Source organism: Mustela erminea, chromosome 2, assembly GCF_009829155.1.
Source record: "Mustela erminea isolate mMusErm1 chromosome 2, mMusErm1.Pri, whole genome shotgun sequence".
Lineage (NCBI taxonomy): Eukaryota > Metazoa > Chordata > Mammalia > Carnivora > Mustelidae > Mustela > Mustela erminea.
In genome coordinates this window covers 152,072,710-152,098,561 of record NC_045615.1, presented here as the reverse complement: position 1 = coordinate 152,098,561, position 25,852 = coordinate 152,072,710, and the positions used below count along the sequence as shown (strand labels likewise).

The window sequence follows — 25,852 nt, the reverse complement described above, 5'->3', positions numbered from 1 at the left end:
CTGCAGGGCCGGCTTGGAAAGGGACACAGACCAGGCATCTAGGTAGGTATACTTCCGATTTCAAGAGGTGAGTTCATTTCTATCTACTCGAAAGAGAGCTGCTTCTTCTGTTTTACAATCTGGATAGAGCTCGCACAGACAAGAAAGTTCTGGTCTCACCTGCTGTCACTCTCTAAAGTGACATCTAACCTGATTTCAAACAGTACATCTCATTCATTCCCTAAAAGTATTTTTGTCCTAATGCAAAGTGCAACCTATACAAGCAAACACACACATATATGCAAAGATATACAGAAAATGAACGTCTGTGTGTGTGTGTGTGTGTGTGTGTGTGTAGTTGGGGAAAAAAGTTCAGATGGGGTTTCTTTGAGTTTATTAGTCTGACCAATAATTCATAGAGCCCAGGTATAGAGTGTCAGATACTATTATACTAATAAAGCATATTATTTACTCAGGAAATAAACCTAGAGAATCAGCACCTCTAATAACATGATGACTTATACAGCCAATCTCATCTGTTAGTCTTACTCTTACCTTTTAATAGTTGTAGAAAATATTTAGATTCACAAAATGGGTGACAGAATCATATTCCACTTCGTGATGTTAATGGGTCTCTAAAGCAGCATCAGGGAATCTGGTTGGATGTCACTGTCACTATTATTTTCTAAAGGCAATTTGAGAGTCTGATAAGGTGCAGAAATTAATGTGCAGTGAGTGTAAATTCAAGCTTCAAATAATTAGCCTCCTGTGGAGCAATTCTTCACCTTCAAAAAGTATCCCTGTGTTCTGCCTATTATTTTGATGAAGGCCAATTGGCCAAGACTTTGAATTACTTGGAAGAATTCCTTCAGGAATGAAAAGAAGAGACTGTGAGAAATGAGTAATTTGTAATCATTGTTTTGGTACTTGTTCATGACATAGTACTTTGGGAAATATTTATTTATTTGTTTGTTTGCCAGAGAGGGAGAGAGAGAGAGAGAGAGCGCGCACACAAGCAGGGGGAGGGGCAGGCAGAGGGAGAGGGAGAAGCAGGCTCCCCATGGAGTAAGGAGCCTGACACAGGCCTCGATCTCACGACCCTGGGATCATGACCTGAGCCAAAGGCAGATTTTTAACCGACTGAGCCACCCAGGTACCCCGGGAATATTTAAACCTAAGCCTCATTTGAGTTCTGGTTCTTCTGTGACCCTAACAGTCATTTCTCACCATTTTGCTATTATAATACGTGGCTGGCCCAGTTTGGATTCTGTTTTGGAAACAAATGAGACTGGATTTTGCTTCTCTTCTTCCTGAGTTTTTTCAATACTTATAGTTGGCTAGATGATTGAGACTGTATTCAAAAAATAACTTTATGACCATATTTAATCAATATTTTTGTGATTCAAGGAAGGTAAGTATCCCAATCCGTTCAGTGCGGGCTGTGGTGGGAGTCCGATCTGAGTATGAATCTCAGCTCTATCACTTACTAGGTATTGGACAAGCCATTCACTCTTGCTAAACCTCAGTTTCCTCATCTATAAAATAGGGATGATACCTCAAGAATCTGTGGTGAACATGAAATGAAATAATGTTTATAACATACTAGGTGACGGGCTAGAACAGCTGTGTCCAATAGAAATGGAATGCAAGGCACACATTTTAAATTTTCCAGTAACCACATTGAAAAAGTGAAAAAGAAAAAGATGAAATTAATTTTATTTATATATTTTATGTATTCCACTATGTCCAAATATGATGTTAACATGGAATTGATAAGGGACTTATTAAAGTGCTATCTTATGTTTTGCCCCCCCATTACCATCTTTAAGGTCCCATATGTGTTGCACATCTCAATCTGAATGCTAAATTTTCAACAGAGTGAAAAGCAGTCCTGGTAAAATAATAAAGTCATGCTTTCTGAAAAACTGTTTTACTCTGCTTCAGTTTATACATTTAAGTGAATTAAAATTGCAAGTTGTTTTTGGTTGCACTAGCCACTAAAGTTTCCAGTGCTTAATAGCTCCATGTGGCTGGTGGGTAACGGTATTGGAAATCTCAGGGCTAGGAAGTAAGTGGCCAGAGTCTGTGGACTTTAGTAGCCTTTACCTGCCTAATCTCATTAAATATCTTAGCTTCACACTGAAGGACCCCAGGTCAGAGCTATAAGTTTTAACATTCTTTTTATAACCAGCTTATGCTAACTAAGAAACTGTGGCCAACTGACCATAGATAAGGGAGTCAGCAAGCAGCATAACAGGATAACGAATAGCAAAAATCTGTGTTTAACCCAGCTGTTTCTGGCTTCTGTATAATAATGCTTCTAATGCTTTGCTAAGAAATGAAAAATTGCTTAAACCCTCGCTCGCTGTGTAATCAAATAAAGTTATACCCTTCCCCTGTTAAGAATTTCCCCTACTACTAAGTAAAATTGATAAGGGTTGTCTCCCGTACCAAGGCTGGAGACGTGCGGTTCAGCACGTATAGAGATAAAGGTTAGAAACGTGCAATTCAACACGTACCCTCTACTGTACACTACCTGAACGGTGACTGGCCAGAATGTATGGTTGTTTTTAAAGGATTGGCTACCTGTGTGTAGGCCTTGTTGTAATGCTTTGAAATCACTGGCTAGAAAAGTGAGGGCTCTGATGTAATGGACTGTAAAATTCTATATTAAGTCACTTCCGAAACAGATCGGGGCTCTCAGACACTGACCCATCCCTCGCGGATTTCGTGGTCAAGTGTCCCTGGGAGTCCGAGCATGCCCGAATAAAATCCTCTTGCTTATTGCATCCAGTGGTCTGTGAGTGCGTCCTTGGGTGCGGGTCCTCTAGGGTCTTTCAACACTTGTCTCTGCTCTACTTTTCCTACTCATGGAGCAGAAAAGAGAAGACAATAAGTGATTCCTTCTTCTTCTTTTTTTTTTTTTAAGATTTTATGTATTTATTTGACAGAGACAGACACAGTGAGAGAGGGAACACAAACAGGGGGAGTGGGAGAGGGAGAAGCAGGCCTCCCGCCGAGCAAGGAGCCCGATGCAGGGCTTGATCCCAGGACTCTGGGGTCATGACCCAAGCAGAAGGCAGACATGCAACAACTGAGCCACCCAGGAGCCCTAAATGATTCCTTCTTGACAACCATCTGTGTCAACCAGATATTGGGAGAGATGGCAAGAAAAGTTGAATTTCATGGCAGTATTTGTTGCTAAGGGCAGACTTTCCGCCTTGAGAGCTCCTCCCTGGAGGGTGGAAGTAGTGGCGTTAGTAGTGCAAGCAAGCTCAGTGATCACAGATAACCCTACCTTATGAACTGTGGCCATAACACAGGTAGGGCCATGAAGAGTGACGTGAGTCCTGGAGTAAGCCACAATATTACTGTGACCGATTTTTTTTGCACTCAGAAGGCCAAGCTGAGCTTCTGTGGGTTGTGACTGTAAAGCTGGGAGCCTTGCAGTGCGGGGCAGATTTACAGCGGTGTAGTGATCACAGCAGCAGCCGGAAAATCGATTCAGTTGTTTAACAGAGTCTTTTACCACCCAGTGATGAGGGAAATGCTAATATGCCAAAGCCATAGGCCCTGCTAGCCTCCGTTTATGGGTAGAGTTGGGGAGATCATACATAAGCAGGGCAAGATTTTAGTTTCATATGAGATGAAAGTGCGCAACAGCATTAAAACAATGGTAAAAACCCTGAATACCATTAATGACTAAGTTGATATCAAAAACTAAAGGATGTTGGAGTTCACATGAAAGGACATCATTATGGGCTGGCTTGATCTGAAAAGGCAGACAAACCTGAGTTGACTCTCAAAGGATTTTTTTTTTTTCTCTGAAGTCGGGGTAAGCAGAAGCACTAGTCAAAACACTTTATTTGCTGGCAGGAAGAATTCAGAAGTGAATAGTTGGAGCTGAAAATGTGAATAGGTCTGTTCAAGATACTTTTTCTCTAGACTGTGAGCAATCCTTGAATGTATGAAGTGTGAGTGATCGTATCAAGGAAAATTGATTGTAAAGGAATGTAACTTAGAATTTGTACTGGTGGTACAGGATTTTATGTTTTCTGAATTATTGAATTGATTATTTAACAAAATCCTCATTAATAACTGAATGAGAAAGATTAGCACGTATAATTATCTCCGTTTTTAAGAAAAAATACTGAGAATACTCCGTTTTTTTTTTTTTTTATTATAAACATATATTTTTATCCCCAGAGGTACAGGTCTGTGAATCACCAGGTTTACACACTTCACAGCACTCACCAAAGCACATACCCTCCCCAATGTCCATAATCCCACCCCCTTCTCCCAAAACCCCTCCCCCCAGCAACCCTCAGTTTGTTTTGTGAGATTAAGAGTCACTTATGGTTTGTCTCCCTCCCAATCCCATCTTGTTTCATATTCTTCTCCTACCCACTTAAGCCCCCATGTTAAAAAAAAAAAAAAAATGCCTGTTGCCTGAGGCCACATGACCAGAGAGTGGTCACTAAGGACAAGAACCAGGTATCCTAATATTTAGTCTAGGGCTATCTCCATTTTGTGTCAGTATGTCTGTTAGACGTAGAGTCTTAAAAACAATGAAATATTTCTGGGTAATTCCTATACTCTTTGATCTACCAACTATGACTATTGAAAGCCATTAGTTGGACTATCCTTGCACAATATTATCCATATGAAAAATTGGCCATGAGTTTTCTTTCATTTTTTCAACCTCTCTTTATCCCTTTACTGAGCCCAAATTCTAATGTCGTCACAGTGTAACTAGAATGGTTAAGATCTTCTACTCTTAGAGGGAAAAACTTGCCTCTTGACCATCTTGCCCACTTAAAATGTATCTCCTCTCTTGTCTTGTTTTTTTTTTTTTTTTTTTTTTTCTGGAAGTGCCCAACATTTTGTAGTTGAGGGTGGTTAACAGGCAATTTGTATTAACTTCTGTTAATATTTTAATCAGCTAATTTGTTGCTTTCCCTTATAATAATGCTTAGACTTTTTAAATGATTATAATTAGGACTTTATCATTTCAGGTCTTGAGCTGTGAGTCAGAAGAAATAATTTTATCTCTCTCTTCTTTCTCAGGGTGGTGTGTGCCCTGTCTTACACCACTTACTGAATTCTGGCCGAGTGCTAACCCGTTCAAGCTCCGCTCAAGAAGTTTTACACACATTTGTTCCTAACCCTCTAAGTTAGCTCTGATCAGCTGGTATTTTCAAAGCCCAGGCTTTCTGCCTATGTTAGGGTCGCTTAATGAAGTTCCAAATGGCAGCTGCTCCAGGATCTTCTCCGCCTGATTGTTTTAACTCAAAAGGCAACAACCCAGCTGTCAGTTCCTACTACTAATTTCTGGGGCCATATTCAAAGTTGCCAAATCCTCATGTGATCTGATCTACTCTGGAAACTTTTTCCCTTCTCATGAGCAATATCCTTTAATGATAGATATTAAAAGTCTTCCAACTCCCAAAATTACTGTTCCAGTGTTCACTAGGCTCCAGTCGCATTAGGGCTGAACTGATACTGTCTGTTTTTCAGCTAAGTTTGTCGATGCTGATGCTGGTTGACTATAATGTTGGCCACCTGCTGAGGTCTAATTGGTGATTTTGCTTTTACTTCAGGTTTAACACAGATGCTTCCTGCCTGTCCCCTCTCCCTCTTACTTTTATTCCATTGGTGTGCATACAAGTAGATTTGCAAGGTTCTTGCTTTATGCTTATAATTCTATCAAGCTAATCAAGAATAGACTCACAGTTAGAAGAACAAAGTCTTTTGATTCAGAAGAATCTTGTTCCAGACATGTTTTGTTTGACTCACAGGCATTATGTATTCATTAAAAAATTAATCCAACACTACAGACATTAGACAAATTCCCTAATACTATGAATTTTTTTTCTTGAAAAATTGGTATGTTTGACCACATTGGGTTCACATCTTCAAATGATAACTGAGCGCAACTGAGTAATAACCACCCCCTTTGATTTATCAGAGCTTCCATTACTCATATAATACATGAATTACAAATTAAGTGCAGTCTGTTATACTTACTATTATTTCTGTGACTTTCTTAAATATGTGAAATTGTAACATTTTCTCTAGACCATTATTTACGTAGTCCAAAGAATATTTTGGAGGTTGATGGGTATCCAAATCTAGATCTTGCTCTTTATTAGTGGGACGCTTGGAAGTGATTGTATTTCTATAATCCAGACAAGGTCCCTAATACAATGTTTGGCACATAGAAAGTATTTATTATTTGGTAAATGGTTTTGCTACCTCTGCTACTACAATTACTGTTACTGCTACTGTTACCATCACTAGTACTATTAGAGTCACATTCTCTAGATACTCAGAGGAGTGCTACTCTGATAATCCACAGTGTTTTCTGTTTGTAGGGAAAGGAAAAGCACCAGGTTAGTGATTCTCACTGGGTACAGCAGAGGTGGTGGCCTGGTCATCCTCAAACTTGTAGTTGATGCCCTGTGCTGATCTTTAAATGCTTGTCCTCAGATAAAGGTGGCATCTGTCACTTTCCATACAAGGTCTTTCATGTGATCATATTAGGATACAGTGAAAAGTTGTTTTCAACTTTTTGAGATCTTTCATTACGAACCTTATTTTCTATGGAATTGCCTCTTGCTTGAAAAATCAGAAATATCATCATCCAAAATAAAAAGTTACCATGGCTTAAAAGGGTTTTAGTTTTAGTTCCTCAACAAAAAGAGAGAGTATTAGATATAAGAATGTCTTTCTTAATAGGATGTAATGAGCAACTTGGCCTTTGTTAGCAAAGTTTCATTAGCATAGTATTATTAGTTTTGTGATAAGGGAATACTCCACTTATTTGAGTAATACTAGGGTTATATTTCCTGGAAATTTTAGGCTTTATTATAAATGGCATTATTTGAAATAATTATCCATGCAAACAATGTTGCAGATGAGAATTGGTTCCAAGAGAAACTCACTTTTATTGTATCATAAAATAAAAATTTACTTTCTCATTCACTGTGATAATTACCTCATACTTGTTCTCTCTTCAAACCTCCAATCCCTTCTCTCTTTACTCAGAACTACCCGATATTTTCTCCAACAAATTTCCAAAATATACCTGGTTATGAACCCACACCTTGAGTTTCCTCATATCGAAGTCAATGAATTCTCTTTCTTATTGGATGGGCCCACCTCTCCTCTTAGTTACAGGATTTCATCACCCTTGTCTATTTAAGGCCTCTGCTTCGGTAGTTATTCTTCCTTTTCCTTTCCTGCCTTAATCAATTTCTCCTTTCCTGAGTAATTCTCATCAGTACATAGACTGGCTGTTATCTCCATTAAGGAAATCCTTCCTTGACCCAGTGTTCTTCAGTGGCTGCTACATGTCTCTGATCTCTTTTCAAGCAGAAGTCCTGATGGAATTGTCTATACTAGCTTTCTTCACTTCCCAATTTCTAGTCATCTCTCTACCCCCTTCCAGTTAGTCTTTTGTCTTCACTAAAAGTCCACTAAAACCAGACATAACTATTGACCTCCATCTTGTCAAGTCCAGTGACCTATTCTCTGTCCTCTGCTACTTAAGCCCTCTGCATAATATGACACGGTCAAAGACAGTTCTTCTAGGGAAGGCATGGAACCACACTCTCCAAATTTTCTTTTTACAGTTCTACCAGTCTTTTCTCAGCTTCCTTGGTGATTTCTCCCCCTGTCACCAGTCCCTAAATGTGCAGTGCCAGAATTCAGATATAGGGCTTTTCCTAGACTCTCTCCTAGGTCATCTCATTCAGTTCTGTAGCTTTAAATACTGTGTCTCTGCTCAAGAGTTCCAAAGTACATGTCCATCTTTAGCTTTTCCTTTGGCTTTCTCTATATCTAATGTTTGCTTGAATCTTGGTAAATGTTACCACTGTCCACATTGTTGCTGAAGTCAAAACTTAGAAGACTTTCATCCCCCTGCCTTTTGTTTTTTTTCCATTTTACTTCAGATATGTAGTCAGCAAGTCCTGTTGGCTCTACTTTCAAGCTTCATGCTGACTGCCAGCCATCTTTTCACATTTCCACCACTCTTTACACTAAAACCATTAATTCCCATTTAGACTTTCTCCAAGAGCCTCCAATCCAGGATGTTTTTGTTTTAGTCCCTTCAGTGCAGTCTCCACAGAGCAGACAGAGTGATTTTTCTTTTAAACATAAATTAGATCAGGTAAGTGTCTCTCAAAGCCCTTCTATGTCTTAACATTATATTCAGAATATTCTCTAAATTCCTTATTGCTCTAATAATGTCTTATATGATCTGGCTCCTATCTGTCTTTCCAATCTCATTTCTACCCCTCTCTCACTGTTTCTTTCTGTTTTGGCCATACTGGCTTTCTCATTCCTCAAACACTCTAAGTTGGTTCTTGCTTTATAGCATAAGCACTTACTGTGCCTTCTACCTGCAATATTTTTGCTCCACCTGAGTTTCACTCATTGCTATCATTTAAGTCTCAACTATGGACTGAATTGTGTCCCCTTCAAATTCAGATGTTAAAGCTCTAATCCTCAGTGTGGTGGTATATAGAGATGGGACTTTTGGAAGGTAAGTAGGTTTAGACGAAGTCATGAAGGTAGACCCATATGATAGGATTAGTGCCCTTATAGGAAGAAATACCAGAGAGCTTGCTCTCTCTCTTTCTCTCTCTCTCTCTCCTCACTGTATTAGGACACAGTAAGAAGGTGGACTTCCAGAAGTTAGGAAGAGGGTTCTCACCAGAAAATGACCATGTTTGTACTCTAATTGGATATCTCGCCTCCAAACTATGAGAAAATGAATTTCTGTTGTTTAAATTACGTAGTCTGTGGTATTTTGTTGGCATATTGTTTGGATGATGTTTAAAAAATGCATAGACTGATAATCTATTATCAAGGTCACATTAAAAAATCTTATATTAGTTCTAATATTTCTGTTGGGACCATTATTAGCACTTCGGTCTCTATTAAAACTGAAGCCTTTTTTACCTTAGGGTTTTACGTTAGACATGCTATGGAGGGTTGACTATGCTCTAGGGCTGCACAATTAGTTAGTTTGTAGAGATTTTAAATGCCACATAAAATCCTATAATGTCAGCTGTGAATCTCCCCAAAACAGATCAAGACATAACAATGATTTTAGAGCATAAATTTGATTTTAAACGCAGAATTTGTTCAGTTGTTAATATTTCTGTGTGAATTATAATGGCAATATTTATAGTAGTTCTATATAGTAGTTTCATAATTATATAAAAGCAGATCATCATAGTTCTAATTAAATGCCACGTTTATCTTTTTAAGTTCAATGTGATTGTGAAATCCATATGTTTTTCAAGTATTTCATTAGTAGAATGTAAAATGTTTCAAAGTTTACATTTGAATTTGCTTGTATTGCTTGTGTATTAATAATATAAGCATGTACACAAAACTTTGAACATTTTGTGTTGAATTTAAATATAGAACTTCCATTTTCTGCCATTCAAACATTTTTGCCTTGGGTTTTTCAAAGACAGTTTCTGAAAGGGATGTCCATTAATGGTGGTTTAAAATGAAGCAAAACATCAACATTGCTCACTGCTTTCTCTGGTCTTCTTTTTCCTTCCTTCATTTGTAGCTCTTTTCTTTTATTGTAGTGACCTTTTTTTTTTTTTTTTTTTTTGGTTTTCCAATTTGCCAGCGTCCCCTGGAGGTCCTATGTAGGAAGCAGTTACATTTTCTGGATACTTACTGGGGACAGGAGGAAGCAAGGGGCTTCAGTGGTATTCTAATGGCCATGGAGCTGGATCTGGGGATAAATGTCATTATCTTTGTTCTCCTAATGCCACACTTACTTATTTTTTTAGATTTTATTTAAATTCAAATTAGTTAACATATAGTGTATTATTAGTCTCAGGGGTAGAATTTAGTGATTCATTAGTTGCCTATAACACCCTGTGCTCACTCCATCAAGTGCCCTCCTTAATGCCCATCACCCATTTACCCCATGCCCCCCCCCCCACCTCCCCTCTGGCAACCCTCAATTTGTTCCCTATAGTTAAGCTAACCCCAGACTTATTGAACAGAAGTTCTATTTTAAAAGGAATAAAGGAGACAGGAATTAAGCTATTATTTGAACCCCTTTTCTGGAACTTAGTTATGACTTTATGAGATTGCATGTCACTTGTCTCCCATTTATAGTCGTTAGGGCTCATAAATGAAACTCAGGTAGCATCCCCAGATTCCCTGAAGTAAAGGTAGTTTTTAAAAAGGAGTTGCCTGTTTGGGGAGACAATCGCATAATTGTGTAAGTGCCTAATGTAATGCCTTGCATATGAAAAGTGATACATATTTTCATAGTATTTGAATTGAAAAAGGACCAACATTTAACTAATAATTGTATTTTTTAGAGTCTTATTCTGTGATTAAAAGACACCTGGAGCAGATAGTTTGGACTCCCAGAGTTCTGAGTACCAAAACTAAAAAATACTCCCCTAACAGCTACTAGACCTTTGGTAGACATGACATCTTCCATTACAAAAATATGTCTACTTTCTGTTCATACTGTGTCGGTGCCCGAGCGGCTTGTAGCGTATGCGCGGTGATGCTTTTGGGCTCCGCCGTGCCCGCTCGTTGCCTCGGCCGCCGCTGCCTCAAGCCGTCGCCGCCGCCAGGTGGCGACGATGCGGAGCTGCTCCGGCTGGGCCGTGGGGGCCTCGGGCGCCGCATGACTTTTTCGGTGCCCGAAAGTAAACACGCCATTAAGATGGCGGCTGGACGCGAGCCAGTAGGCGGAACTTAGGATTTTGTATCTATGTGGCTGCGAGTGATTGGTTGTGCAACCTTGGTATATATAGACATGCACGGGCGGGGGAGAGGGAGATCCCAACAGCTGCGCAGAAATAAAGCTTGCTTCGCTGAGGTCTCCTGGTCGTTCTTGCTGGCGAGAGCGACAATACTGTATTTTATTCACTATCTCTTTCAAGAACAGAGGCCTCCAATAAAGTTAAGTTGTAGACCATATGGCTTCTGGACTGTGAAGAAAATCCTCTTTCTGAAGTTCAACCCAATTCTGCTCTTTCTGCTTATTTATGGTATTGTTAGACAGAGATGCTGGCTGCAAGAGGGTAAAAACTGAAATCTCCTCATTGCTACAAAAAGAGGAAAAATAGCTTCAGAAAGTTATGCATAGGTTTTGTATAGTTTGCAGTTGGTCAAATTTCAGTTGTTTAATGGGCTGTCAGTATCATGTTGACCATCCAGACGATGAGCTCCGGGGGCTGTTACTGAATCCTGGTTAACCCTATAAAGAAGAGGAAAGGTTGGTTCCTAGAATAGAGGATCTGAATCTCTTTGTATCTGATTTTCAGAGCTCAGTCTATACGGTCACTTTTCTTTAAGTTGAGATTTGAAAAAATCTCAGACTCAGCACATGCCAGATTATTTATGATGATGTTTTGGTAATGAGGACAAAATCATTATTTTACTTTACATAAAGTGGTAAATTTCTGAGGCTTAAACAATAAACATAAAACAGATCATAGAATATACAGGTTTCCCCTGCTATCTGAACATAGAATTTATTCGAAGAATTTTATAAGTCAATGTGGCATAAAGGGAGGAAAGAATTAACATTAATTTACGTGGCAATTCTTTTGAGCCTTCTCAGACCCCTCTCCCCAAAATAAAAACTTCTTTTAGGCTTTTCTGATACCTTACGACACATCTTGCTAGTGGACGCATGGAATAAAACAAGAGAAAGACCAGATGCTTAGAGACACAGTTCAAAGTAGTGGTAGCTGGATGTTGAGATCCTGAGTGTAGTTCCCGGGGAAGGAGCTCGGGGAGTTTGCACTGCCTCTGTAAAGGGTTTCTCTACAACAAATAATGCTATCTTGCTTTCTACCTTTTTTCCTAAAAGTGAAAATCCTCTTTAGATATCTTTCAGTCAGAGAAAATGTACTAATATTAGGTCTTTCATAAAAGTGAAGGGCATAATGTGAACTTTTGAAAAGCACGGGGGTTACTTGTATTGGTTTATTTGTTGTCTCTCAAATCTTTTAGAATAATCCTCAAAAGCCTTCTTAGCTTATTGCTGCGTTTTTTTCCCCTTTGAATTCAGTTGGAATTTCATTGAGAAACAATGGGCAACCTCTGTGGATAAAGAGGGATTTATAGATCTTCGGAGGCTATCATACATCCACATTCCTCATTATCTTGTCTATTAGTTGATTCTAACTGATTAATGCTCCCCGAGCAATCTCATGCAATTACCGAGTAGTAATATTTCACGGTTACAAATATAGTTATTACCAGAAATCTAAAAATTTTAACAATCACTGTTTTAATCACGGGATTGCGTTGAGTGATAAGAAGTCCCAGCTATATTATTTTCTCTAACGTAGTTCACGTAGTGAGGCCAGGCTAGTCATTTTTACCCTGTTTTCCTTATTTGTAAACCAGGGATAATGCTGCATGCCGATTTACAAGCATGTGGTGAGGATTAATTAGATGAATATCAGCAGAGCCTTCTGAGCTCCTTAGGATTGAGGTGTTTATCCATCCGAGGTATTATTATCATTATCATTATCATGTTATTTCCCTTCGATCATAAATAAAACCCATAGCTGATGAAGACTGAAAAGATTTTGTTGGCTTGCCAGGTCCCACCCTGCAACCTCTCAGAGTAGCAGGGCAAGCCCGAGTGGGTCCCTTGACAGAAGACATATTATGGATTAAACTGATACTTCACTTGATCATAGCCAAAAGGTTTGTGTTAATGAGCTTAATAGTATTTACTTGGTGGGTGTCCAGAACAGCTGTCCTCTTTTGTTGCAGGTGCAAGAACCAAAGCCAAAGCAAGTCTGGATTTAGCAAATCCAATTACTTTTCAGGATTTGCTCCCTTCCAAGACAGCACTTATCATAATCACTCATTGATAATAGACACACTGTTATGTTGATACTGGATACCCATAACCAGATTCAGAGATCCATTTTCTTTTTTAAAAACACTATTTTAACTATGTAATAAGGCTTATCTAGACATGTTTTACATTTAGAGTGAAAGTTTGGCTTTGATTATGATAACACCAAACAACTAATTCCAGATGCTTTTGATTTGATAACATCCCTACAAGAATTGCATTTGAATTGTTTCTGAGCTCACAGATATTTCTTGATTAATTTTTTTTTTTTTTTTTTTGTCTGCAGGAGCAAAAAGGGAATTCGGAGGACATCCTAATTAAAAACGAAAATGGATCATCACACAAGTAGCTTATTATGAGATGTAAAACTCCATGAAAAATGAATCTAATCTTTCCCAAGCAGGGTAAGCAGTATGTATGTTTTAATAATCCAGAACACCTGGATATTTCACATCCAAAGAGAAGGCAGAAATGTAAGGTGAAAGTGACCTTGTAATAAGGAAGAACTCGCGTACGGAAGGAGGATGCCTGAATGAGCAGACTAAGTGGTGACTGAAATTAGAAAACCCTTCCAATCAGTGCGAGGTAGAGGAAGCACGCATTGGTGGCATGACTGAAATGACATTGACGACCAGTAGCTCTCTGGCCGTGCACACACAAGCAAGCCTGCTAGGGTGCCTTCTTCAAGAATCTATTTTTTCTATTTGTTCATTTTTTTTGCAAGGGTGAAAGGGCAGGGAGAAAAGGTGTATTTGGTTTGAGAACGAGCAAACTCTGTTTTAAGCCTTGTCTTAGCTAGTTTACATTTTCTGTCATTAGCCAATTTTTTTTTTTTTTTCTTCTCTAGGTGACACAGCCTTGCTTTAGTGGATTCGTTAGACAAATGCTTCGTTCATAAAATTATGTTCGTGTGCCTCGATAAAAATCCCTCTGCCCATTCGTGGCACATGAGATATTTCAGTAATTGATTTGGTTAATTGCAGGTTTCCCAAGGTAACACGTTTTCAGTACCTTAGAAGACTTTCTGTATCTAAATACCGATATTCCAAAACTTTTGAATTAAAATAATATCATTTTCCCAGTCAGTTTGTCTGACTCTTGAATTTCCTTTTTCCTTTTGCTTCTCCCTGCCATAGACTCTAACTTTGCAATTTTCCGTAGTTATAAAGATCATATATCCCAGAATTTCAAAAATTGTCACAATTTCTCCCTGCAGTTTCACAAATCACTGCAATGTCTTGAGCATCCAAATAATGTTGGCTATACTGCCTATCCCATCAGGAAACTGTACAAAATTCCTGAGTCAGGAGTGTTCTGGTTCCGCTTATGAGGAAAATACAGTCTCTGTCCCCTTGTAGGGCTTGAGTTTGAAAACTTAAGTGGATCCGCCCACTCAATGGTTGTGGATGCTTCACTAATTCACCAACATAAGAATCTGTTTGTATAGCCCTGTCTTCAGTTAGGCCTTCAGGGCAGGTTCTCTTTCCTTTCTTGGCCACAGATTCAGTTCTGAGTTCCTAGAATAAAGAGAACAAGATGTGGACTGAATGGTCTATGTCTTAAAATAGTCATCTCAAAGATGACTCTTTTCCCCTAAAAATACTGGTAAGAAAAACTTGAAGGAGAGTAAACGCCATCATGTACCTGATGAAGTCTAAGTATCAGAAAGTCTGACCCTGGAGGAAACTCTTTCAAGATGGAATTTGCTGAGAGAAGGTAGGAAAAGGTAGAAAGTAGTGATGGTTTGGGGACAGGGGTCCCCATCCTCTTACGTATGCCCCCGCGTGACTTTGTTTTCTATTTGGCAAACAAGCTGTAATTTTTAGAAGCCCAGGTAAAGGGAGGACACACCGATAACACGTAAGAGATTTCACCAACTTTGAGCTTATTTTTAAAAAAATTTATTTATTTATTTATTTATTTATTTATTTATTTATTTGACAGAGAGGGTGAGCACAAGCAGGGGGAGCAGAGAGGGAGAGGGAGAAGCAGACTCTGCTGAGCAGGGGCCCCATGTAGGGCTTGATCCCAGGACCCTGGGACCACGACCCAAGCCAAAAGCAGACGCCCCACCATCTGAGTCACCCAAGCAGGCCCTGATCTTATGTTTTAACAAATGTTTGTAGACCTGCTTCATAATATGTCAATTATTGTGTTCCTTTTTTGGAGAATTTGTGAAGAAATCTTCCAAAATAATCATGTTCTCGCCATTTGGTTACTGCTTTTGACATTTTTTAGTGCCTGGAAATAGACTGGTAAATTAATATTGTTTTTTCCCACATGGATACTATTCTCCTAATCTTGACTGAACTGGAACTTTAGAACAGGAATGAGGAAAAATATTCAAGAATATAATATCTTTAAGAACATGATTATCTATCTATATTTGTCTGTCTATCTATCTATCTATCATCTATCTATCACCTATTATCATCTGAGAATGCTAGCTAATTAAATTAGCCTGGATTCGTATCTATGAGATTGTCTTCCATGAAATGGAGTGATTTTTCTATATATTATGCCACATTCCTTCCTGAATTCTTTCTTCCTTTTTTTAAGTTTTTTTTTTTTTTTTTAAATTTATTGTTTGACACAGAGAGACACAGCGAGAGAGGAAGCACAAGCAGGGGGAGTAGGAGAAGGAGAAGCAGGTTTCCCACTAAGCAGAGAGCCCAATGTGGGGCTCGATCTCAGGACCCTGGGATCATGACCTGAGCTGAAGGCAGACGCTTAACGACTGAATCACCCAGGTGCCCCTCCTTCCTGAATTATTTATGAAATCGATCCTAGCATATTCTCTGTAATTTCTATCTCACCTGGGTTGCCATGTGCATTCACATTTCCCTGAGTATTTCTGGCTTTTTGATAGCAATTAAAAAGTCTAGCAGCATAATTGGTGATGGAAGAAAAGAGACTTAATTCTTGGTGAAGTATTTCTGGGTGCAATTAGTTCTGCACAGGATTGCATATTATATTTTTATTGTATTGTAACTTCACAATTTCTACCCACATCCTCATAACTATATTAGAGATGAATTACCAAGAATATAAGCCCATCTATATATTGGACTATATTCTAAGCCATGTTTATGATAGTCTTATTCTTAAATCCATTTGATGTTCTAGTGCTATTCAACATTCACTCTCACACTGGAGAAATCCAAAGTTGGGGTGGTGCGGTTATTAGTATAATTGCATGATTTCCAATTAAAAAAAAAAAGAAAAACCTCCCCTTATGTGGTCTCTATTTCTCAGATAGACTGTCTTTATAAAATAGTGGTTAACTTGTAGTCCCATATTTTTATCATTAATAAAATAGCCAACTGCCAATCAGAGCTTCTTACCAATATTAATAGCCAGATTGAATAAAAGTTTATTATTTTTCTGTAACATGTCAGGCACTGAATATGTGGAGGTGAAAAAAGCATATTCCTTCCTTCAAGGAGTTTATAAACTAGTGGAAACATTTATATCAATGGAGACTGAGTTCTTATAATCCCAAAGCAAACTAATTTGTTTTAAGCTGTTCTATAACCTTTTATTAGATAAATTTGATTTTCATTAAATTTTTTGAAATGAGGTCAAAGCTTTTCTTATCTGTTTTTGGATGGGTTATTCCTAGCCAAGTTATGATGGTGAAAGAGGTTGACAGTGTTAGGATTATAATTCAGAATAGGGACTACCAGAAAGGGCTTTTGTCATTGAAGTGGTTCTTACGTATAGCTGATTTAGCCTTAAATGAAGTAGGTTTGCATTATGGGAAAAATAGTGGCAAAGGGGCTTTTGTTTGCTTTTTACAATATTTTATGCAGGGGTGATACAGTTGAAAAAGTTAGCTTTGCTCCCAACCTGTCAAAGGTACCCAAACCACAAGAGGGAGAAATAACTGTTTTGCAAAAGGAATTCTAGAAGCAATCTCTTTTGTGAATGCTGGTTGGTATTTCATACCTGGGCACTGTCTCAGGAGAGATTATTCTCTAGTGAGCAATGCAGCAGGGATGAACAGTGAAAATCTGAGATTTATTACAGTCATGTGAAATATAACCTTACATGTTCTAGACTCTGATTTCTTCTACTGGCTAATACCAGAAGTTTAGGAGGAAGAAGGGGGAAAGTCTCACTCATGACTTGTCTGTCTTCTTCACATAAACACACATTAACACTCATATTTAAACACAGACACACACACATTTATACACAAAGCTGCCAGTGATTTGCACAGTGCTATTTATGGAAGAGGTAGGCTCTGGTTCCTAAATCCTGCAGTAATTACTTTATTTCTTGAAGCATGAGATTTGATTACCCACTTATTATTATTATGCATGCTGTGTAATGTTTTTGACTGTCACTTCATTCAGCTCTTCTTAAAAAAAAAGACTCTCAACAATTTAGCTGTGGAAGACCAATATTTTGCACAGGCAGAGCACATTAGTGATAAGCTCTGGCCAAGAAATCCATAGGATTTTAGGAAGGCCTGAAGTAGAGGCTGGGCAGACCAGTGTTTTCTAAAGTTACAAAGAAGACATTAGGAGATTTGAAAAGATGAGTGAATTTGAGAAGCGGAGCAGGTAGCTATGAAACAAACACCACAGGATAAAATTTAGTTCTTGATTTAAATGAAGGTTGGGTCCCAAACAATGAGAGCAGAACATTGGATAATTAATTTCCTTTACCTATGATTCAATAACCATGGCTAGTGTCTTGGCAAAAACCTTCTACCAGCATGAGCTGCTACCTCTCCCCTCTGCTGTGAAACCTGTTTATATTTTGGGAACATGATGAAAAATAAAAAATTATCAGAAAGCAAGGAGAAGGGACAATTTGTATGTGGTATTAGATAACTCTGACTTCCCATATGGAAAAAAAATAAAGCTGATCCCCATTTTACTAATTCAACAATAGATTAGATGGGTTAAATACTATTATGAAAGCATAAATTTCACTCATAGGAGAAAACATAGTGAATATATCGTAATTTAGGGAAGGAGAAAGACCTTTAAATGAGACTCTCAAAACATAAATTCTAAGATAGGAAATGGTCAGCTCTAGTTACATTGCAATGAAAGATTTTTGCTCAATAAAGGATGCGATTGACTAAGTAAAGTGATGAATGACTCCTCAGGAGACAACATCTGAATTTTGTAAGATCAGGAAGGGCTCAGTTTCTAGAATTTGAAATGAATTCTTTAAAAAGCAATGAGAAAAAGGCAGGGAATTAAATGGAAAAATGGGCAAAAGGTAGGAGATGGCAATATAGATAAGGGAAAGCCTGATTTGCCAATGAGTATATAAAGTAGTAATCCAACAAATGGAAATTAACACACTGAGACACAATTTTACATATATCAGTTTATTTGCAATCAGAAAGAAGCATTCTACCAAGGTTGGAGAGGACATGGAAGTCTATTATTTTTATGCTGTGTTTGAGAATGTAAGTGGTTCATTTCTTTTTTCCTGGAAGCAGAGTTCCAGTCCTTGGTGAGATTAAGAAAATGTATGCATTAAGTTGCAAGATATAAATTCAATGCACAGAAGTCAGTTGGATTTCTATATATTAACAATGAAGCAGAAGAAAGATCAAGGAATCGATCCCATTTACAACTGCACCCCAAACCATAAGATATCTAGGAATAAGCCTCACCAAAAAGGTAAAGGAACTGTACTCTGAAAACTCTAGAACACTTATGAAAAAAATTGAGGAAGACAAAGAAATAGAAAACCATTCCATGCTCATGGATTAGAAGAAAAAATACTGTTTTTTTTTTTTTTTTAAAGATTTTATTTATTTATTTGACAGAGAGAGATCACAAGTAGGCAGAGAGGCAGGCAGAGAGAGAGATAGAGGGAAGCAGGCTCCCTGCTGAGCAGAGAGCCTGATGCGGGACTCGATCCCAGGACCCTGAGATCATGACCTGAGCCGAAGGCAGCGGCTTAACCCACTGAGCCACCCAGGCACCTGCAGAAAAAATATTGCTAAATGTCTATGCTACCCAAAGCAATCTACACATTCAATGCAATCCCTACCAAAATACCACAGAGCTGGAAAAAATAATTGTAAAATTTATATGGAACCAGAAAAAGACCCGCAATAACCAAAGGAATATTGAAAAAGAAAACCAAAGCTGTGACATCAGAATTCTGGACTTCACAGTATATTACAAAGCCGTCATCATCAAGACAGTATGGTACTGGCACAAAAACAGTCACATAGATCAATGGAACAGAGCAGAGAACCCAGAAATGGACCCTTAACTGTATGGTCAACTAATCTTCGACAAAGCAGGAAAGAATATTCAATGGAAAAAAAGACAGTCTCTTCAACAAAATGTGTGAGGAAAATTGGACAACCACATCAGAGGAATGAAATTGGACTACTTTCTTACACCATGCATGAAAATAAACTCAAAATGGATGAAACACCTCAGTGTAAGACAGGGATCTTACATCAAAATCCTAGTAGAGAACACAGGCAGCAACCTCTTCAACCTCAGCTGCAGTGACTTCTTGCCAGACACATCTCCAAAGGCAAGAGAAACAAAACAAAAATGAACTAGTGGGACTTCATAAAGATAAAAATCTTTTGCACAGGAAAGGAAACAGTTGATAAGACCAAAAGACAACTGACAGAATGGGAGAAGATATTTGCAAATGTCTTATCAGATAAAGGGCTAGTATCCAAAATCTATAAAAAATTATCAAACTCAACATCCAAAAAAAAAAAAATCTAGTCAAGAAATGGATAGAATACATGAACAGAAATTTCTCCAAAGAAGACATCCCATGGCCAATAGACCCTTGAAAAAATGCTCAATACCACGCAACCTTAGGGAAATACAAATCAAAACCACAATGAAATACCACCTCATTCCAGTCAGAATGGCTAAAATTAACAAGTCAGAAAATGACATGTTTGTGAGGATGCAGAGAAAGGGGAACTCTCTCTTGGTGGGAATGCAAGCTGTTGGTGGGAATGTAAGCTGGTGCAACCACTCTGGAAAACAGTATGGAGGTTCCTCAAAAAGTTAAAAATAGAGTTACCTTATAACCCAGCAATTTCACTACTAGGTTTTTATCCAAAGGATAAAAATGGCTGAAATTAGAAAGTATTATGATATGTAAAATATAGGTCAGTCAGAGAAAGAAAAATACTATTTGATTTCATTGATATGTGGAATTTAAGAAACAAAACAGATGGGCATAGGCAAAGGGAAGGAAAAATAAAATAAGACGAAAACAGAGAGAGAGGCAAATCTGAAGAGACTCTTAATGCTAGGAAACAAACTGAGGGTTGCTGGAGGGGAGATACATGGGGGGGGATGGGATAATTGGGTGATGAGATTTGGAGGGCATGATGTAATGAGTGGTGGGTATTATAGGCAACTGATGAATCCCTCAATTTTACCTCTAAACTAATAACACATTATATTAACTAAATTGAATTTAAATAACATTTTAAAAAAGTAAATCTTAATAAATTATTAATACTAATAAAAAAAGAATATATATGCCTTATGATCCCTTTATCCCCAATGGATAAATGCCAGAAAGGTTTTCTTTTCTTCTTCCTCTTTTTTTTTTTTTTTTTGAGAGAGAGAGAGTGTGAGTGAACACAGAAAGGCAGAGGAAGGAGCAGAGGAAGAGGAAGAGAGAGAATCTTAAGCAGGCTCCTTGCTCAGCATAAAGCCTGATGTGGGGCTTGATCCCACAACTTTGAGATTATGATGAGCTGAAGTCATGAGTTGGATGCTTAACCCACTGAGCCACCCAGGCACCACCCGCACCCCCCTGAAATTTTTTTTCAGAGGTCACTTAAAAAACATCTTTAGGAGTTTTTATTCGGCTATTGTTTATGGTAGTGAGGCGATAAAGGCAGAGTAGGTGTCTATTACTAGGAGAGTAAATAAGCAAATTGTGTTGGCTGCACAGTAAGGAAAAATCACATAGTCGGAATCAATGAACTAGATGTGAATACAAATCTCAGATACGATACGGACAAAGCAAAGATAAGGAAGCAAATAAGAGTCACAGCATAGTACATTTTTATAAATTAATACATGACTTGTGATAAGCACTGGGTATTTTATGTAAGTGTTCGATGACTAAACTGTACACCTGAAACTAATATTACACTGTTTATTAACTAATTGGAATGTAAATAAAAATTAAGAAAATCAATGTATGACATACAAACCCATTCATGATATCGTGATTTATAATAAGAAATATATATTTGATCTTTGTTTTTGACTCCTGGCCAGAGTTTGTAAAACCTTTGTAGTTTGCTAAGTGATAAAAGTGCTGGGAGCATCTTTTGTTCTAATATTTGGTTTTTGCCCTGGTTCCTAAGGCAAAGTTTCTAAATCTCTTGGAATTTCATAGATATTGGGGATGTCTTTTTTTCTGTGAAGCTACACTTGGTGGACTCCTGGATAGCTTCAGGGTTGGGGCTGATCATCAGGAAGACCAAGTCATGATTAGAAGCTTGGAACTTCTATGAGGAGCCCCACCCCTCATCCTCTAAAGGGAAAAGGGAAAAGAAGGGCCGGATATTGAGTTAAGAATTAGTCATGCCTAGGCCTATGTGATGAAGCCTCCATAAAAACTCCTGAACTATGGCGGGAGGCAGGCAGTGCATCGGTGTCTCAGTCAGGTAAGCATCTGACTCTTGGTTTCGGCTCAGGTCATGATCTCAGGGTCATGAGATTGAGCCCTGCATCTAGCTCCTTGCTCGGAATGAAGTCTGCTTGAGAGTCTCACTCTCCCTTTCCCTCTCTCCCACCTGATAGTGCTCTCTCTCTCCAAAATAAATAAATTAATTTGAAAACATCCCTGAACTATGGGGTTTGGAGAGCTTCTGGATTGGTGAACCCTACATGCTGGGAGGGCAGTGTACACCAACTCCACAGGAACAGAAGAAGTCTTCTGCTCAGAACCCTGGCTCTTGCAGGATGTATCACTTCATCTGGTTGTTCATCTGTATCTTAATGACATCCTTTATTACTTAACAAACTACCAAATGAGTTCTGTGAGACATCCTAGCAAATTATCGGAAGAGGAGGTGTTGCGAACTCCAATTTATTGCCAGTTGGTCAGAAGTACAGGTGACAACCTGTGACTTGTGACTGGCATCTGAAATGGAAGTGGCCTTGTAGGATCCTTGTGGGATCTGATGTCAAGTCCAGGTAGATAAAGTGTCAGAACTTAACTGAATCGTAGGGCACTCATCTGGTGTCAGAGTTAGATGGGGTGGGGCGAACCCCCACAGATTTGGTGGTCAGAAGTGTTGTGAGTAGTAGAAGAGAAATATGGGAGTGTTTTCCATACATTATTTTGTAAGGAAACATGCTAGTTTAAGGACTAATATTGAACACAGTAGAACAGGTGTCTGAAGGGTGGGGCTGTGGGTGGTAGGGACTGGAATGGAGAGCAAGGATGAAGGGGAAAACATGTCACAATAATGAGTAAGAAGAATTCCATGCTTCTTCCTGCCATTTCTCAAACAAAAATGGACTTTGACTTGTTTCATTTTTTAAAAACTGGCATTCATCTTGGAAATAATGATGGAGGGAGCACAAGATCCAGGTTAGAAAGCATGCTTTTGTTCTGAATCTGTTATAATCAGTAGAGTCGTCTCTGCTTTTGGATGCTCCTATTCCTCAGCTATAAAATAACGATCCTCCTGATGCTTCCCAATTTTGAGTCCCATTAAGTGAGTTCTAACATGTAATACTTCTTTGTAAACTGTAAAATGCTTTTCCAATGTTAACCAATTTCATTTTCCTTGTAGCAAGTTTATTCACACAGAGAAACTTTGTGCCTTTTTTATAAACCAAGTTGGAAATTGAAAACTGAGCCTCCTTTTTACTCTCAGGTGGTTCTCCATTCATCTTGGAACAAGTATTGATCAGTGTTCTTTGTCCTAAAAGTGACAGTTTAATGTAGTCGTTTAGAGCTGGCCTCAGGAGTCAGACTGTCTGGAAAAAGTGTTGAACTCCCACTTGATCTGAGTGACCTGGGGCAAGTGACAAATTTTTACATCTCAGTTCTCTCATCTGTAAAGTGAAGGTAGTCTTATTGACCTTAGGACCGACCTGGGAGAATTAAATTAGCTAAAGAATTTTAAGTGCTTAGAATAGTTCCCATCACCTAGTTAGTGCTCAGCAAATGTCAATTGCGACTGTTATTATTATTACTTTATTAGGATAAACCTCAGGGACTGACTTTGGTCATTCTCTTTACTTATACTTTTGCTATAAATAATCCAAATTGTTTTTTAGGAAATATCAAAGAAAACAACAACAAAAAAGATAAACTTGATGAGGAAATGGTCGAGATATCTTCCAAAGTATGAAAGCATCTAAGGCAGATATGTTTTATTTGCCTAAATGACCAACATTCACACATTTTGTCTACATTCTAGTCTACTAGACTAGTGAAAAACATTTAGTCTAGCAATCTCCCTTTCTTGTTTCTTTTAATTCTGTTTTTCTTGACTCCAGAGACAATTTAGACCGATGACCACATCATAGCCCCCCTCAGATACTTCGTTTTTAAGAAGTATTTTTTGACACATGAAGTAAAAACAGCATGTCTCAGACATTCTGATTTAAAGAGTAATATGTTTATAGTGGGAAATTTGGAAAATAATGTTACAGGATTTTTCCGTCAGTGTCTACAGTTCTTGGTCACTCTGCTTTGAAGAATGAAGAGGTAGACCAGATGGAGAGTGGTGGGCATCAAAGCAAAGTTTGTGGAGGGATAGTAAGGTTATTGAGTGATAGTACAAAGTTCCCCAAGAAGGAGGAGACCCAAGAGGGTTACCGAGGGAATTTCTAAGTCTAAGGATTTTTATGGGCTTGTTGGCAGGCTGTTTTAATCTGATTATCCCTCCTAGAAACTATTACCCAATGAGATTTTTGTCACCTATCAAGTGGGAGAGAGTAGAGGGCTCCTTCCAGAGTGGTGTAAAATCCCTTTAAGTGTGGTTTCCTTTAAGGGTGAGGCCCCTTTTCTCTGCCTGGCTTTCTTCCAACTCTTCTTCATTAATAAAGAAAAGAAAAAAGTACAAAGTTGAAATCATTCATATTCTATGTAAAGAATGATAGCTGACATTTTAAAACAAAAACATTAAGTTTAACTTTACTTAAATTTGACAGAAGAAAAAAGATACTATTAAACTTTAAGTACTTGAAAAAATATGTATTTTCAGTTGCCAGAAGTTTCACCAAAGTTAAAATAAAAGATTAAGAAAAAAAAATTAAAAGATTTTAGATAATTATTTATTATTGTGGTGGTGGTGATTATTGTAACTTGAAACTACACATTCCTTAGCATGGACTGAAGTTTCCAGATAATAAAACTTAATGTACTCTCAGTTATTAATAAAAATCAGTTCACCTTTCATTAATTTAAATACAAGTTTTTAAAATTAAGCCACTGCTTTTAGGATCACTCTTTAAGAGAAAAGAGTGATCTGTAAGCAGAATGTATGGTAAAATGACAAATAGCTTTTAGGAAACACAAGGAACTATAAATTCAGAGGACTCGTTTAGTTCTGTTAGTCTTTCTGAGTACATGCCTAGGTGTTTTGGCTTCATTATTTCAGAAAGTATTATTTCTAATAGTCTTCTCAGCTGCTCAAAATCGTAGCACATCTTACTTTGGATCATAATGTTTATTTGTTTATAATTAAAAACTTCTTTTCTTGATGAAGAAGGAGAATACTTTCTCATTAAGAGCATGTTCTAATTTATACATTTTTTACTAAAAAATTTGTGCGTAGTATCTAGTCTGATTTTGAAGGTGGTTTCTCAATGTTCCAGACTTCCTGCTCTGATCTGAACCATTTTTTGCATTAACACAGTGTTCATACAGAGATTTTTTAAAAAATCACATATGTTAGGTGCTAAGGGATGAATTTTGTCCCCCTCCACATTCATATGTGAAACACTAATTCCCGGGGCACCTGGGTGGCTCAGTGGGTTAAAGCCTCTGCCTTCAGCTCAGGTCATGATCTCAGAGTCCTGGGATTGAGCCCCACACTGGGCTCTCTGCTCAGCAGGGAGGCTGCTTCCTCCTCTCTCTCTCTCTCTCTCTCTGCCTACTTGTGATCTCTGTCTGTCAAATAAATAAATAAAAATCTTAAAAAAAAAAGTAAAAAAAAAAAAAAAAAAGAAACACTAATTCCCAACAGGACTGTATTTGATATAGAAACTTAGGAGGTAATTACGGCTAAATGAGGTCTTAAGGGTGGGGCTCTAATCAGATAGTATTAGTGTCATTACAAGAAGCAACAATAGAAAGCTCATTCTCTTCACGTCATTCAGAGAAGTTATGGGAACACACAGGGAGATGTGGCCATCTGCAAGTTAGGAAAAGAGTTCTCACCAGAAACTGACCATACTGGCACCCTGATCTCAGATTTCCAGCCTCCAGAACTGTGAGAAAATAAAATTCTGTTGTTTAAACCACCCAGTCTGTAGTATTTTGCTATGGCAGCTGAAGCTGAGTGATACATGAGGTGATTTCACTGTATCTTGGATCCCATGTTTGTTTTTTGGATTGAGTTTTTATTTTACTGGAGTTTGTCCAGTGATAAACTTTTTTAGAAAGAGGATACGGATGGTAAATGTTCTGGATCCTTGAATATCTGAAGATAGTATTTTGAACTAAGATATAGAGGTACTATATCCACTGCTTTTTCTTTTTTAATACATAAGATCAAATTTGTTCAGATTTTAAAAAAATTCCAGAAATTGGCATGTAAAATTTAATCATTAACAGATCCTCATAAATGGCTAAACAGGAGTCAGAAGAGTAAGTTATGATATACATCCAAGTTGATGTAGACCTTGGCTGTGTGTTGTAGTTATTGACTTGATTATCGCCTCTGCTACTTTTTTGTAATAGTGTCATAAAAAGTTGTCACTTAAAGTTGTATAAAATGTTGTCATTTAAAGTCATTGAGCTTCTGCATTTACCCTTGAACTGCCT

General features: G+C 38.0%; 1 long non-coding RNA gene across 1 annotated transcript; it reads right to left on the bottom strand.

The window, feature by feature from the left end:
- Nucleotides 1–2,666: 2,666 nt before the first annotated feature.
- Nucleotides 2,667–22,285, bottom strand: LOC116584057. Its single transcript, XR_004283043.1, has 3 exons — nucleotides 22,275–22,285; nucleotides 21,753–21,757; nucleotides 2,667–2,822 (listed from the first exon to the last, which is right to left on the bottom strand). It is a non-coding gene; the product is annotated as an uncharacterized LOC116584057 (long non-coding RNA).
- Nucleotides 22,286–25,852: the final 3,567 nt, after the last annotated feature.